Here is a 16,005-nt window from a genome sequence, read left to right on the forward strand (position 1 = left end):
GTTTGGTATCACTATCCTAAAAGATAACTGTGAGCCTGGGTGGTTTTGTCTTCATCATCATTCTCTTTGTCATTAACTTTCTTTTCTTGTTGCCCATTGCAGTGGTGGATCTGCAGGAAGAGAAGGTGTACCATCCTTCATAAAATTGCAGAGACAGAGAAGGGATGACTTGTGTTGTTTGAAAATTCACATGGATATCAGATAAAAAGCTACCATCTTCAACAGTTTTTAAATTCATTCATGGGATGTGGATGTCATTGGCAAAACCAGCATTTGCTTCCTATCTGCCCTTGGGAGAGTAGTGGCAAGTCCCACCTTACACTGTTGCAATCCATGTGGCAAAGCTGAGCAGTGGGTTCCTTATGGTCTGCGGAAGTGCCATGCCACTGAAGTGTCCCGCTGTCTGATAGTTGCCTCAAAGCAGCTGAGGATTTTTGGCTTCTCAGTAAGTTTTATGAAAACGGAGGTTGGCAAGTAACATAAACCAAGGGTTAATAATATGATTTCAACGACATTGCCAGGAGAATTGGACATATGCAGCACAATTCTTATTCAATCTGTCTGAAAAACTATGAAACAGTTGTATGCTCTTAGTGCTACTTTTGTAGCATCAGTCTTTATAACGACAGAAAGGTTAGAGGTCAGAAAGTAACTGAGAAGCCTATGATTGTCAACAAGAATGGTCTGCGGACAATCATTTTACTGTAAAAGGAAACAGTCTATTAGATCACATGACAAGTCACACAGGATGTGATAGAAAATTAACTTCTCAGTTTCCCAAAGTAAAACAGCTGGTCACTTAAGAATTTAATATAGTATTCACATACTCGATTTTTGAACCCTTCCAATCAAATTTCTGTAACTATCAGAGTTATAAATGACATGCTTTATGACTGTGATAAAGGTAAACGATCCTTCCCCGTCCTTGAGCCATTTGGAACCACTGACATGGCAGCCCACACCATACTTCTCCACTACCTCTCCACACCCAATCAGTGGGATTGAATTGCACTTGCCTGGTTTCATTCTTATTTATTCGATCATAATCTTTATATAATGTGCTACGGCTTCTCTTCCTGTTTCTGTACAATTGCCTTTACTGCTCTCCAATGATTTATCCCCAGCCCCCTATTTCTTATCTATATACTGCTCATTCAGTGACACAATCTAAATACATTGTCAGTTTCTACACTCTGATGCTCTTCTAATATTCTCAATTTCGAGCTCTTTTATTTGTCACTTATATATCATTTGGATGAGAATGTGGAAGGTAAGCAGTGGGAAAGTTCAAATTCTTTAAAGTTTGAATTACATATAGACATTGTGATTAAAAAGGCATTTGACATGCTTGCCTTCATTGCTCAGTCCTTTAAGTACAGGAGTTGGAAAGTCAGGTTGAGGTTGAACAGGACTTTGGTGAGGCCTCTTCTGGAATACAGTGTCCAGTTCTGGTCACCCAGTAAGAGAAAAGCTGGAGAGAGTTCAGAAAAGATTTACCAGGATGTTGCTGGGTATGAAAGGTCTGAGTTATAAAGAAAGGCAGGGTCTTGTTTCACTGGAATGTTGGAGGTTGCCATGAGACTGCAGAGGGTACAAACATGGCTCAATGTCACATTGTGTAATGTACATTGCCTTAACATATAATAGTCGAGAGTGTGTTGCTGGAAAAGCACAGCAGGTCAGGCAGCATCCGAGGAGCAGAAGAATCGACGTTTCGGGCTGGACCCCTTCATCAGGAATAGAGGCAGGGAGCCTTAGGGGTAGAGAGAGAAATGGGAGCGGGGTGGGGCTGGGGAGAAGTAGCTAAAGGTGCTATAGGTGGATGGAGGTGATAGGTCGGAGAGGAGGATGGAATGGATTGGTGGAAACAAGATTGACAGGCGGGATAAGTCATGAGGACGGTGCTGAGCTGGAAGGTTGGAAAGGGGGTAAGGTGGGGGAAGGGGAAATGAGGGAACTGGTGAAGTCCACATTGATGCCCTGGGGTTGAAGGGTTCCAAGGCAGAAGATGAGGCGTTTTTCCTCCAGTGAGTGGTGGTGGAGGAGGCCCAGGACCTGCATGTCCTCGGCAGAGTGGGATGGGGAGTTGAAATGTTCAGCTATGGGGTAGTGGGGTTGATTGGTGCGGGTGTCCCGGAGATGTTCTCTAAAGCGCTCTGCGAGAAGTGGAGAAGACCGCAATAGAAGCAACGGATACAATAAATGACATGGATGGAGGTGCAGGTGAAACTTTGATGGATGTGGAAGGCTCCTTTGGGGTCTTGGATGGAGATGAGGGGGGAAGTGTCGGTGCAGGTTTTGCAGTTCCTATTGTGGCAGGGGAAGGTGCCAGGAAGGGAGGGTGGCTTGTCAGAGGACGTGCACCTGACCAGGTAGTTGCAGAGGGAGCCGTCTTTGCGGAAAGCGGACAGAGGTGAGGAGGGAGATATATCCCTAGTGGTGGGATTCATTTGTAGGTGGCGGATGTGTTGACAGATGATGTGCTTTATGCAGAGGTTAGTGGGGTGGAAGGTGAGGACCAGGGGGGTTGCGGTTGGAGGGGTGGAGTTCGAGGACGGAGTTGTGGGAGTGGATGAGATGCGTTGGAGGGCATCTTCGACCACGTGGGAGAGGAAATTTTGGTCTTTAAAGAAGGAGGCCATCTGGTGTGTTCTGAGGTGGAGCAGATGTGGTGGACGCAGAGGAATTGGGAATACGGGATAGCATTTTGGCAAGAGGTAGGGTGGGAGGAGGTATAATCCAGGTAGCTGTGGGAGTTGGTGGGTTTGTAAAAAGTTTCAGTGTTGAGTTGGTCCTTGTGGATGGAGATGGCTAGGAAGGGGGTGGAAGGGTCAGAGGTGGACCAGGTGAATTAGAGGTCAGGGTGGAATGCATTTGTGAAACTGATGAACTGTTCAACCTTCTCGTGGGAGCATGAGGTGCCATGATGCAGTCATCAATGTAGCAGAAGCACAGGTGGGGGGAGTGGTGTCATGTATCTCTGGAAGATGAACTGTTCTATGTAAGTGACAAAGAGGCAGGCATAGCTGTGGCATAGGATTGGAAAGAGAAGTTGTTGAGGGTGAGGATCAGTTCAGCCAAACGAATCAGAGTGTTTGTGGAAGGGTACTGGTGGGGACGTCGGGAGAAGACACGGAGGGCTTGGAGGCCCTGGTCATGGCGGATGGAGGTGTAGAGGGAATGGATGTGTATGGTGAAGATGAGGTGTTGGGGACCGGGGAAACAGAGTCTTGGAGGAGGTGGAGGGCATGGGTAGGGTCCCGAACGTTTGTGGGGGGGGGGTTTCTGGACCGGGAGTGATAGGACAGTATGGAGGCAAGTGGAGATGAGTTTGGTGGGGCGAAACAGGCAGAAGCGATAGGTTGGCTAGGGTAATCAGGTTTGTGGATTTGGGTAGGAGGTAGAATTGGGCAGTGCGGGTTTCCCGACCTATGAGGTTGGAAGTTGTGGGTGGAAGATTCCCTGAGTCATAGAGATGTACAGCATGGAAACAGACTCTTCGGTCCAACCCGTCCATGCCGACCAGATATGCCAACCCAATCTAGTCCCATCTGCCAGCACCTGGCCCATATCCCTCCAAACTCTTCCTATTCATATACCCATCCAAATGCCTCTTAAATGTTGCAATTTGTACCAGCCTCCACCACATCGGGTCTTGCAGCTCATTCCATACACATACCACCCTCTGCGTGAAAAAGTTGCCCCGTAGGTCTCTTTTATATCTTTGCCCTCTCACCCTAAACCTATGCCCTCTAGTTCTGGACTCCCCAACCCCAGGGAAAAGACTTCGTCTATTTATCCTATCCATGCCCCTCATAATTTTGTAAACCTCTATAAGATCACCCCTCAGCCTCCGACGCTCCAGGGAAAACAGCCCCAGCCTGTTCAGCCTCTCCCTGTAGCTCAGATCCTCCAACATCCTTGTAAATCTTTTCTGAACCCTTTCAAGTTTCACAACATCTTTCCGATAGGAAGGAGACCAGAATTGCATGCAATTTTCCAACAGTGGCCTAACCAATGTCCAGTACAGCTGCAACATGACCTCCCAACTCCTATACTCAATACTCTGACCAATAAAGGAAAGCATACCAAACGCCTTCTTCACTATCCTATCTTCCTGCAAACTCCACTTTCAAGGAGCTATGAACCTGCACTCCAAGGTCTCTTTGTTCAGCAACACTCCCTAGGACCTTACCATTAAGTGTATAAGTCCTGCTAAGATTTGCTTTCCCAAAATGCAGCACCTCGCATTTATCTGAATTAAACTCCATCTGCCACCCCTCAGCCCATTGGCCCAACTGGTCCAGATCCTGTTGTAATCTGAGGGAACCCTCTTTGCTGTCCACTACACCTCCAATTTTGGTGTCATCTGCAAACTTACTAACTGTACCTCTTATGCTCGCATCCAAATCATTTATGTAAATGACAAAAAGTAGAGGACCCAGCACCGATCCTTGTGGCACTCCACTGGTCACAGGCCTCCAGTCTGAAAAACAACCCTCCACCACCACCCTCTGTCTTCTACCTTTAAGCCAGTTCTGTATCCAAATGGCTAGTTCTCCCTGTATTCCATGAGATCTAACCTTGCTAATCAGTCTCCCATGGGGAACCTTGTGAAACGCCTCACTGAAGTCCATATAGATCACATCAACTGCACTTCCCTCATCAATCTTCTTTGTTATTTCATCAAAAAACTCAATCAAGTTTGTGAGACATGATTTCCCATGTTGACTATCCCGAATCAGTCCTTGCCTTTCCAAATACTGGGGTGATGAGGTTGTGTATCGTCCGGGAGTTGATAGTTTGGTGATGGGGTGGTGGGGGTGGGGAGGTGGTGAGGTCATGGTCGAGGGGTTGGTAAGAGATGGTGTCTTAGAGTTGGCACCTGGCTTCAGCAGTGTCGACTCTGATCTCCAGCATCTGCAGACCTCACTATCTCCTTAACATATAACAGCCACATGACCACTGCCAATTTCGCCAATATTTAGCGAAAATCCATTATCATAGAGTCATAGAGATGTACAGCATGGAAAAAGACCCTTCGGTTCAACTCGTCCATGCTGACCAGATTCCCAACCCAATCTAGTCCCCCCTGTCAGCACCTGGCCCATATTCCTCCTAACCCTTCCTACTCATATACCCATCCAGATGCCTTTTAAATGTTGCAATTGTACTAGCCTCCACCATTTCCTCATTCCATACACATACCACCCTCTGACCCTTAGTTGCCCCTTAGGTCCCTTTTATATCTTTCCCCTCTCACCCTAAACCTATGCCCTCTAGTTCTGGGCTACCCCACCCCAGGGAAAAGACTTGTCTATTTATCCTATCCATGCCCCTCATGATTTTATAAACCTCTCTACGGTCAGCCTCCGACGCTCCAAGGTAAACAGCCCCAGCCTATTCAACCCCTCCCCGTAGCTCAAATCCTCCAACCCTGGCAACATCCTTGTAAACCTTTTCTGAACCTGTTCGTTTCACATCTTTCCGATAGGAAGGAGACCAGAATTGCACGCAATTTTCCAACAGTGGCCTAACCAATGTCTTGTTCAGCCGCAACATGATGTACCAACTCCTGTACTCAATACTCTGACCAATAAAGGAAAGCACACCAAACGCCTTCTTCACTATCCAATCTACCTGCGACTTTACTTTCAAGGAGTTATGAACCTGCAATGCAAGGTCTCTTTGTTCAGCAACACTCCTTACCATTAAGTATATAAGTCCTGCTAAGATTTGCTTTCCCAAACTGCAGTACCTCATATTTATCTAAATTAAACTCCATCTACCACTTCTCAGTTCATTGGCCCATCTGATCAAGATCCCGTTGTAATCTGAGGTAACCTTCTTCACTGTCCATTACACCTCCAATTTTGGTGTAATCAGCAAACTTACTAACTGTACCTCTTATGCTCACATTCAAATCATTTATATAGAGGTGAAAAGTAGTGGACCCTGCACCATTCCTTGTGGCACTCTATTTGATCTATTTGACGGCATTGACCATTGCTATGACTTCAGTGTAGAAGTTATAGCATACATCTCTTCTGATGTACCATATCATTTTCAGTCTGAAAGTGGTAGACCCCTTGAATCTATTTCACCACTTGCAAATTAATTTTTGTTCAAATCCAGACTGGAGGTCCGATAGGTTTTGATGTCTGACATAGTTCCACATATGTTTAGAATGATACTCATCCTCTTCCTCCTCGCTTTGACCATGGCATCGGCTTGTATTCACCGCATGAGTATACTTAAAAGAGTAGGGAGTTGAGTTTTCAGCCTTCTTCACATGAAGAGTTCACATGTATGCTCAACAATTTTGGAATGGAGTTGAGCAATGGCTCAGAGACACAAGTTGGATGACATCGTTCTTCAGCAATTCTTTCATTGTATACTCACATTTCAGCTTCACCTCCTAATTGCTTCAGGCAATTATGGTGAGTTGGTAATACGAATAAATTCATACAATCACAAACTCTTTATAAGTTAATAATTGAGAAGCTGTGGTCCATTGTCTAAGGTTATATGGTCTGGGAATCTATCTTTCAATATAATCACTGCTTCAGATGTATGAAACTGCAGCTGCTTGACTTCAACTGAGGTGGAGCAGTAGCCTATGACTAGGAAGAATACTTAACCTCCATGGTCAAAGAGGTTGATTCCTAGACCAAGGAAGATAAATAGCATAAGTGACAGACCATGACATCTCCTTTAGTAAAGCCTTTGATAGGATTTCATATGGTAGACTAAATAGAAAAGTTAGATCACATGAGGTTAAGGTTGAGCTTGCTAATTGAATACAAGATTGGCTTTACGGTAGGAGACAAAGGGTAGTGGTGGATGTTTTTGTTTGGACTGGAAGCCTGTGACTATTGGTGTTCCACAGGGATTGGTGCTGGATCCACTTTTGTTTATCATTTATACAAATGATTTGAATGAGATTATAGGAGGCATGGTTAGTAAGTTTTCAGATGACAAAAAATTGTTGGTATAATGAACAGTGCAGAAAGTTATCTAAAATTACAAAGAGATTTTGATCAATTGGGTCAATGGGCTGAGGAGTGGCAGATGGAGTTTAATTTGAATAAATGTGAAGTATTGAGTTTTGGTAAAACAAACAATGATAGGAATTATACAGTTAATGGTAGGGCCCTGGGTATTGTTGCAAAACAGAGACCCAGGAGTTCAAGTACATAATTCTTTGAAATTTGCATCACAGGTCGACAGGTTAGATAAGAAGACTTTTAGCATACTTGCCTTCATTGCTCAGACCTTTGAGTATAGAACTTATGATGTCAAGTTCAGGTTATAGGACATTGGTAAGGTTGCTTCTGGAATACTGTGTACAGTTCTAGTTACCTTGTTATAGGAAGGATATTATTAAATTACTGCAATGAAGAGTTTAAATTATAAGGATTGGCTTTTCACTGACGCCTAGGAGGTTGAGAGGGGCATAGATGAGATGAATAGCCAAAGTCTTTTCCTTAAGGTAGGGAGTTCTAAACTAGGAGGTATATTTTTAACATGAGAGGACAAAGATTTAAAAAGGACACGAGGGACTTTTTTTACGCAGAAAGTGTTTAGTTGTGGAATAAACTGCTGGATGAAGCAGTTACAATGTTTAAAAGACATTTGGGATAAGAACATGAATTGGAGGGATATCAGCCAAACACAGGCAGGTCGGTCCAGTTTAGTTTGGGAATATGGTAGATGTGGACTAGTTGGACGAGGGGTCTGTTACCATGCTGTATGACGACTATTCTTCCAATGATAGACCTGCCAACCAAACAGTACACTTTATACTAGCTCGAAATACCTAGATGTCCTTTAGCGCATTCATTGCAGTATATAAAGTCTCGGGATTCTTGGAAGGCATCCTATCCTCTCTGTTCATAGAACTGTCTGAGAATGGGATTGTGTAAAATCTATGTTGGCCACCCTAAGTTTTCTCTCACAGGCCTTTTTCTGATTTCTGTGCATTTGGTTTCATGCAAAATACTATAAAGATTACGGATCACACTTATTAGGAGCATAAGACTATAACACATAAGAACAGAAGTAGGCTGTTCAGTCCATTGAGTCTGTCCCACCATACAATTATTCTGATAATGCTCAACACCTCTTTCCTCCACAACATAATTTCACAATTTAAATAAATAAAGCTTTCTTCTCAGCCTTGAATATACTTTCCACCCCAGACTCAACAGCCCTCCATAGTAAAGAATTTTACAGATTCTGAGACAAGAAATTCCTCCTCATCTCTGTCTCAAATGTGCGACTCCTTATTCTGAGATTATGCCATTTGTCCTAGGCTCTCCCACAAGAGGAAACAATCTTTCTGCATCTAGCCTGTCCAATCCCCTAAGAATCTTGTATGTTTCATTAAGGTTACTTTCATTCTTCTTAATTCCAACAAATTTAGGCCCAATCAACTCAACTTTTTCTCATACAATCCCTTTGAAACCATGATCAGAGTGGTGAATCTTCTCTGGACTGCTTCCAATGTCAGTATGTCTTTTCTTAGATAAGGGATCCAAAACTGTTTACAGTGTTCGCAAAACCTCTCTACTTTTATACTCTGTTCTCTTTGAAATAAAGGGCAACGTTTCATTTGCCTTCTATATTACCCCCTGAACCTGGATGCTAACTTTTTGTGATTGATCAACATGAACTTCAAATTCCTCTTGGTCCACAGCTTTCTTCAATCTTTCTCCATTTAAATAATATCCAGCCCCTCTATTTGTTCTTCGGGTAAAAAATGAGGTCTGCAGATGCTGGAGATCACAGCTGAAAATGTGTTGCTGGTTAATGTAAAACTTGCACCCACACCTCCTCCCTCACTTCCCTCCAAGGCCCCAAGGGATCCTTCCATATCCGCCACAAGTTCACCTGTACCTCCACACACATCATCTATTGCATCCGCTGCACCCGATGTGGCCTCCTCTATATTGGGGAGACAGGCCGCTTACTTGCGGAACGCTTCAGAGAACACCTCTGGGATGCCCGGACCAACCAACCCAACCACCCCATGGCTCAACACTTTAACTCCCCCTCCCACTCCACCGAGGACATGCAGGTCCTTGGACTCCTCCACCGGCAGAACATAACAACACGACGGCTGGAGGAGGAGCGCCTCATCTTCTGCCTGGGAAGCCTCCAACCACAAGGAATGAACTCAGATTTCTCCAGTTTCCTCATTTCCCCTCCCCCCACCTTGTCTCAGTCGGTTCCCTCGAACTCAGCACCGCCCTCCTAACCTGCAATCTTCTTCCTGACCTCTCCGCCCCCACCCCACACCGCCCTATCACCCTCACCTTGACCTCCTTCCACTTATCACATCTCCATCGCCCCTCCCCCAAGTCCCTCCTCCCTACCTTTTATCTTAGCCTGCTTGGCACACTCTCCTCATTCCTGATGAAGGGCTTATGCCCGAAACGTCGAATTTCCTATTCCTTGGATGCTGCCTGACCTGCTGTGCTTTAACCAGCAACACATTTTCACCTCTATTTGTTCTGCCAAAGTGCATTGCCTCAAATTTCCCCACACTATATTGAAACTGCAATAACACTAGCATCACGCAACAATTAGCCATATATATCCTGAACACAAAAAGGGAGTCAAATTCAACACCAACCAAATCACCACCTCATCAACCTATTCTCAATCATCAGTACAGTAATGGAAGGTGTCATCAACTGTATTATCAAACAGCACCAACTCAGCAATAACATGGTCACTGACACCAAGTTTGGTTCTACCAAGGCCATTAGGCTCTTGATCTCATTGTAGCTTTGGTTCAAACATGAAGAAAATAGCTGAATTACAGGTATGAGGTGAGAGTGACCACCCTTGATATCAAAGCTGCATTTGACTGAGAGTAAGACTGGAATCAATGGGAATTAACAGGACAGCAAACTCTGGTCATATCTGGGTGATAACAGCGTGGCTGTTGAATGTTAGTCATCTTAGTTCAAGGACAACTCTGCAGGTGTTCCTTAGGTTAGTATCCTTGATCCAGCCATCTTCAACTATTCTATCAATGGCCAGAATTTGAGATATTCACTGACTTTTTAAAAAAATTAATTTACAGAATGAGGTTGTCACAGTCTAGGCCAATAGTTTTGCCCACTCTTAATTGCCCAGAGGTCAGTTAAGAGTCAACCACATTGCTCCAGACTTGAGTCGGGTATCACTCATGGCCCAGACCAGGTAAGGACGGCAGTTTCCTTCCCTAAGGGACATTAATGAACCAGATGGATTTTACAATTGCATAATTTCAGCACCATTCATGACTCTCAGATACTAAAGCAGTCAATGTTTGAATGCAACAAGACCTGAAAAATATCCAGACGTGGATTGAAAAGTGGCAAGTAACATTTAAGCCACACAAATGCCAGGCAATTACCCATCTACAATAAGAGACAATTTAATCACTGCCCTATAACATTCAATGGGATTACTTTCAATGAATCCACCACTATCAATATCCTGGTTACCATTGACGAGGTACTGAACTGGACTAGACACATAAATAGAGTGGCTACAAAAACAAGTCGGAGGTTAGGAATACAGAAGCCAGTAGCTCACTTTTGTCTTCCAAAGGCCTATCCATAAAGTGGAAGTCAGAAGGGTGATGGAATACTCCCCACCTTGCTTGATAGGTACAGCTTCAACAACACTCAAGAAGCTTGACACTATCAAGGACAAAGTAGCCTGCTTGTTTAGCACAGACATCTCCTTGCTCCACTGTTGATGCTCAGTTGCAACATCTACAAGGTGCACTGCAGAAATATACCAAGTATTCTTAGATTGCAACTTTCAAACACACAATCACTATCATCTGGAAGAAACGTCAGAACACTGCCACCTACAATCCACTCACCAACCCGACTTGGAAAGATATCACTGTTCCTTTCATGTGACTGGGTCAAAACCCTAGATTTCACTCCCTAACAGCATTGTGGGTCTACCTACAGCACGTGGACTGCAATAGTTGAAGAAGGAGGTCACCCCTACCCTCTCCTGGGCAATAAATGCTAGCCTGACAAGTGACAACCATATCGTATAAGTGAATTAAAAATCTTGTTTCACCTGTCTAAAATCCCTCTGCAGACTCAGCAAGCGTGGTCATAAAGATTCTTTGAACCTTCTCCATCATTTAATAAAACCAAGGCTGATCTAATAGTGGCCTCAACTCCAGCATCCAATTTACTCCTTCATATCCACTGACTTTGATGTTTTTCAAAACCATAACTACCCCATCTTAAAAATATTCAATGACCTAATCTTTACTGCTGTCTGGAAAGAAGGTTCCAAAGTCTCTCAATCCTTGTCCAGCACACAAGGGAGAGAACGAGCTCGATGCAGGGGAGAGCAAGCTCAACACGGAGAGCACAAGCCCAGCACAGGAGAGAGTGAGCCCTGAGGTAATGTCAGTGAGGTAGGCCCAGCAGTGAATGATGGCACCTGAAGGTCATCATTGTCTGGGTGTGGCACTGGCAGTGATGGGGGGGGGGGCACCACAGCAACATTGACCACGAGAATAGTCTCCAGTATTGGTGAGCCCAGTGTGTGAGATGGCGAAGGTGAAACAGCACAGTGATGAAAGGTGACACCTGAGGATCGGGTCTGGCAAGACAGTGATGATTCTGAAACAGCTCAGAACTCGTACATAGATGGGACTTCTCTTTAGGCTATATCTTTTCATTTTCTCTTATTCAAAAACTATCAAAATGGCACCAGATTATGGCAAGAAATGAAAGGTTTTCACCATATTTTATTATATTTCACTGTAAAATATACATGACCAATAAATCATTCATTAATTCAAAGACTCTGAGAGAACTTTTTGTCATGAACGGTGGCTCCCTGTTTCTAGATCCTCCCATAAGAGACATCCTCTCCACATCTGACCTGTTAAGATCCCTCACAATCAATGACTTCTTTATGTTCTAAACTGCAGCGGATACAAATCTGCCCTGTCTAACTTTTCCTCAAGGAAGACAATCTACCCATTCAACACAAATCTCTCTGTCCTGCCTCTAATACATTTACATCCTTTCTTAAATAAAGAAATGTATACTGTACCTTGCATAACTGAAGCATAACTGCCACACTTGTGTTCAATTCCCCTCACTGTAAATGGTAACATTCTATTAGCTTTCCTAACATCTTGCTGAAACTATACACTAGCGTTTTGCAATTCACGCAAAGATCCCTCTACACCTCAGAACTCTCATGATATTGAAAATGTGTTTCTTTTTTAAATTTCCTGCCAAAATGGACAACTTTACAAAAAAGAACCAAAGAATTGAAGATGTTGGAAATCAGAAACAAAAACAGAAATTGCTGGAAAAACTCAGCAGGTTTAGCAATATCTGTGGTAGAAGGGTTCTGAAGCAGGGTCACTGGAGCCAAAATGTTAACTCTGATTTGTCTCCACAGATGCTGAAATATCACATGCAACTCAGAGGAAAGTACACTAAGCATTAAATGAAAACCTCTCACTCACAAGACTGCAGACCTGTGCTGCAAGAACAGAGCAAGTTGGTTGACAGTGATGATCGACTTCATCCTAGAGCTTTAAAAAAAGGCGAGAAAATTAAATTTCCAAAATACAGCAGATATAGGATGACTCCATTAGATTAGAAAACCATTAGATTGGTTCTTTTTTGTAAAGTTGTCCATTTTGGCAGGAAATTTTCAAAAAAAACACATTTTCAATATCATGAGAGATTGCAGAGCTCTGAGGTGCAGAGGGATCTAGGTGTCCTTTGCGTGAATTGCAAAACACTAGTATATAGTTTCAGCAGGTAGTTAGGAAAGCTAATAGAATGTTACCAATTATTCGAAAAGGGAAGAGAGACAGAAGGAAATTGCAGGCCAATTAGCTTAGCATTTGTCATTAAATGAAGTTGAAGATGTTATAGCAGGTCACTTAGGAGTTATGGTAATTAGGTACAGTCAACATGGCTTTGTGAAAGGGAAATTATGTTTAGCCAACTTAATGGAGTTCTTTGAAGAAGTAAAATGAGTTATGGATAGAAGAGAACCAGTAGATGTACCTTACATAGAATTCCAAAAAAGTACTTGATAAGGTGCAACTTCAAAAGCTATTGCGGCCAATAAAAGCTTATTGTCTAGAGTGTAGCAATTTGCCATGCAAAGTAGATTATTAAACAAGTAGGAATGAGAGGTAAAGCACAGATGTGTCATTTTCGTGCTGCTAAGGTGTACCAAGTGGTGTGGCCCAGGGTCAGTGCTGGGATCTCTATTGTTTTGAGAGTGCTCAGAGGTTTGGATGTCGAGCTTTCATTTCTCCCAGGAGTTCTAAGGAGGAAAGCTGTTCATGTTTCACTCTACTTCCTTGATGTCACGCCATAGCCTGTCTATGTGCACCAAAAGCATTGGTAAGACATGAGGTATGGTAGTTTAAGACAAATCATAAAGCTAAGTAGAATTATTTCCTTACCTTTATGTACCCCAGTGTTCTGAATAGCAAGAAATGAAGAGTAAATTGAAACGACTGCGCAGAAGTTTCCTTCTGGTTAAGCTGAAAGCTTGCACCAACACACAAATAAGCAAATTCAAGACACTTCCTTGTGGCTCCTTCTAGAACCCATAGTCAATTAAAGTTTTATTTGATTGATTTCAAATTAGGTGCTGAAAATGTGTTGCTGGAAAAGCGCAGCAGGTCAGGCAGCATCCAAGGAGCAGGAGCGTTGATGTTTCAGGCATGAGCCCTTCTTCAGGAAAAATTCCTGAAGAAGGGCTCATGCCCGAAACATCAACTCTCCTGCTCCTTGGATGCTGCCTGACCTGCTGCGCTTTTCCAGCAACACATTTTCAGCTCTGATCTCCAGCATCTGCAGTCCTCACTTTCTCCTTCAAATTAGGTGCAACAACAATATAAGTCACTGAAGAATTTTGCATCGATGTATTTTAAAACTTTTAAGTACTTCTAAATTAAATTCATTTCATATGAATGCATTATGTTGGAACATAATCCAGGTTGTGTGCAATTCTTCTCAATATATAATATTGGAGAATTTACCTAACTATACCAACATAACATTCTCTTCCTTTCTCCTCATGGACAAAGTTAAAGAACACACACCAGGTTATAATCCAGCAGGTTTATTTGGAAATACTAGCTTTCAGAGTGCTGCTCCTAATCTGATGAAGGACTTCCAAAAAGACCTGTTGGACTATAAACTGGTGTTGTGTGATTTTTAACTTTGTCCACTCCAGTCCAACACCGGCACCTCCACATCATTTCTCCTCATGCACTTATCTACCTTTGCTTTAAAGACTACTGTGCTATCCGTCACAGCCACTCCTTATGCAAGATGTTCCACAATATCAGCACTCCTTGGGTAAAGGGATTTCTCCTAATTTCTTACCTTATTTAGTAACAACTACATTACATTCATGGTCACTTGTTTTTCACATTCATATAGTGGAAAGTTCACTACATCACAACAAACCCTTCACACTTTGAGATCAGAAAGATAATCATATAACATTAACTTTTCTAAACAGACCTAAACTGTTCAATCTGTCATCTTAATTCTGGTATTGACCCTCATAGCACCTTCCCCAGCATTTACAACTTTTTTTTTGTAACATGGAGACAGACTTTGCACAGTACCCAAGTGTGATCAAACAAATCTTCACAGTTATATTTATCTGTCACACATTGGTCTCTCCAGCTAAAACAGAACACAACACCATTTTTCTGCACATATGGTTTAACTCTGATTTAGCAGAATTGACCAGCCAATAGTTTCTTGAGTTAACTTGATCAGCTTCCATTTCAAAAAATACCCATGTGAACCAAAATAAGAATCTGACCAGTAATTGAGAGTTTTTGAATCATGACAAGGGTTGCACATTCTGGCAATGGCTGAGGGTCCTAGTGGTACAGTGGCAATGGCACTACCTCCGGACTAGAAGGTCTGGGTTAAAGTCTCATCTGTTCTTTGGGTATACAACAATAACTTTAACAGTTTGATTAGGAAAATATCTATCCACACTGATCCAACAATTCCTAACCATTGTCCCACACTGTTTTCAAAAATGCCAACCTCCTTCATTAGGGCTGGGTAAACACATGCTGGGCTTGCCAGCAATTTTTAAGAATTTGTGAAAACAAAATTAATCTATTTATTATGTCCATTTTAACAGTCAATGCCTAACATTCCTCTTATGGTATCATGATATGTTTATGAGCCCTGAATTATCAATCAGGAGTCTGAACCACCATCCCTTCTTGAGCTAGTTGTCCAATGATAACCATGGGTAGGGCGCTAGTAGTACAGTGGTAGTGTCTCTACCTCTGAACCAAGATGCCTGGCTTTAAGTTCCACCTCCTTCAGAGGTATGTAATAACATTAGAAAACACCCTATAACTAACCATTACAGACCATCAGCAGGTTGATTACAGATATTTCCTTTAACTCTTTACGATGTAGTAGCTACTCCCCCCCCCCCCCCCCTCAATCCAGTGATAGCATGTGTATTTTGTGTGCATTCTTTCCTTTAAGATTTTGTAGCAGTGTTCAACAAGAGACCATTGAGCAACAATTGTATATCTCAGGAATGGGTTAAGAGCAAACGATGGTTTCAGGACACAAACACGGGAGTAATGTTGCAAAAATGAACCTAGGTCAAATAGGCACTTAGACAAGAAAAATACAAAACTGGACTGAATAATAGGTGTTAGCATTCACTATTGCAAGTTGACAATATTAAAAAATTGTTAATAAATTGTAGCGATGGGAAATAAATATAAGGAAGAGGAGGAAAAATGAGGATTTTAATAAATTCTCTCCATTAACAATCTTACCTTGTCTGGAAACCAAAAATGAATTTTCTAAACACCTAGATCATATGATGCCAAACTGGTTCAACTAAATCTCACAGATTTCACTGTGTGAAGGCAATTTGTACATAAAGATTTTCATTTATTTCACACAGTTTCCAAATTTTATCCACCCATTT

Source organism: Hemiscyllium ocellatum, chromosome 4, assembly GCF_020745735.1.
Source record: "Hemiscyllium ocellatum isolate sHemOce1 chromosome 4, sHemOce1.pat.X.cur, whole genome shotgun sequence".
NCBI classification, from domain to species: Eukaryota; Metazoa; Chordata; class Chondrichthyes; order Orectolobiformes; family Hemiscylliidae; genus Hemiscyllium; species Hemiscyllium ocellatum.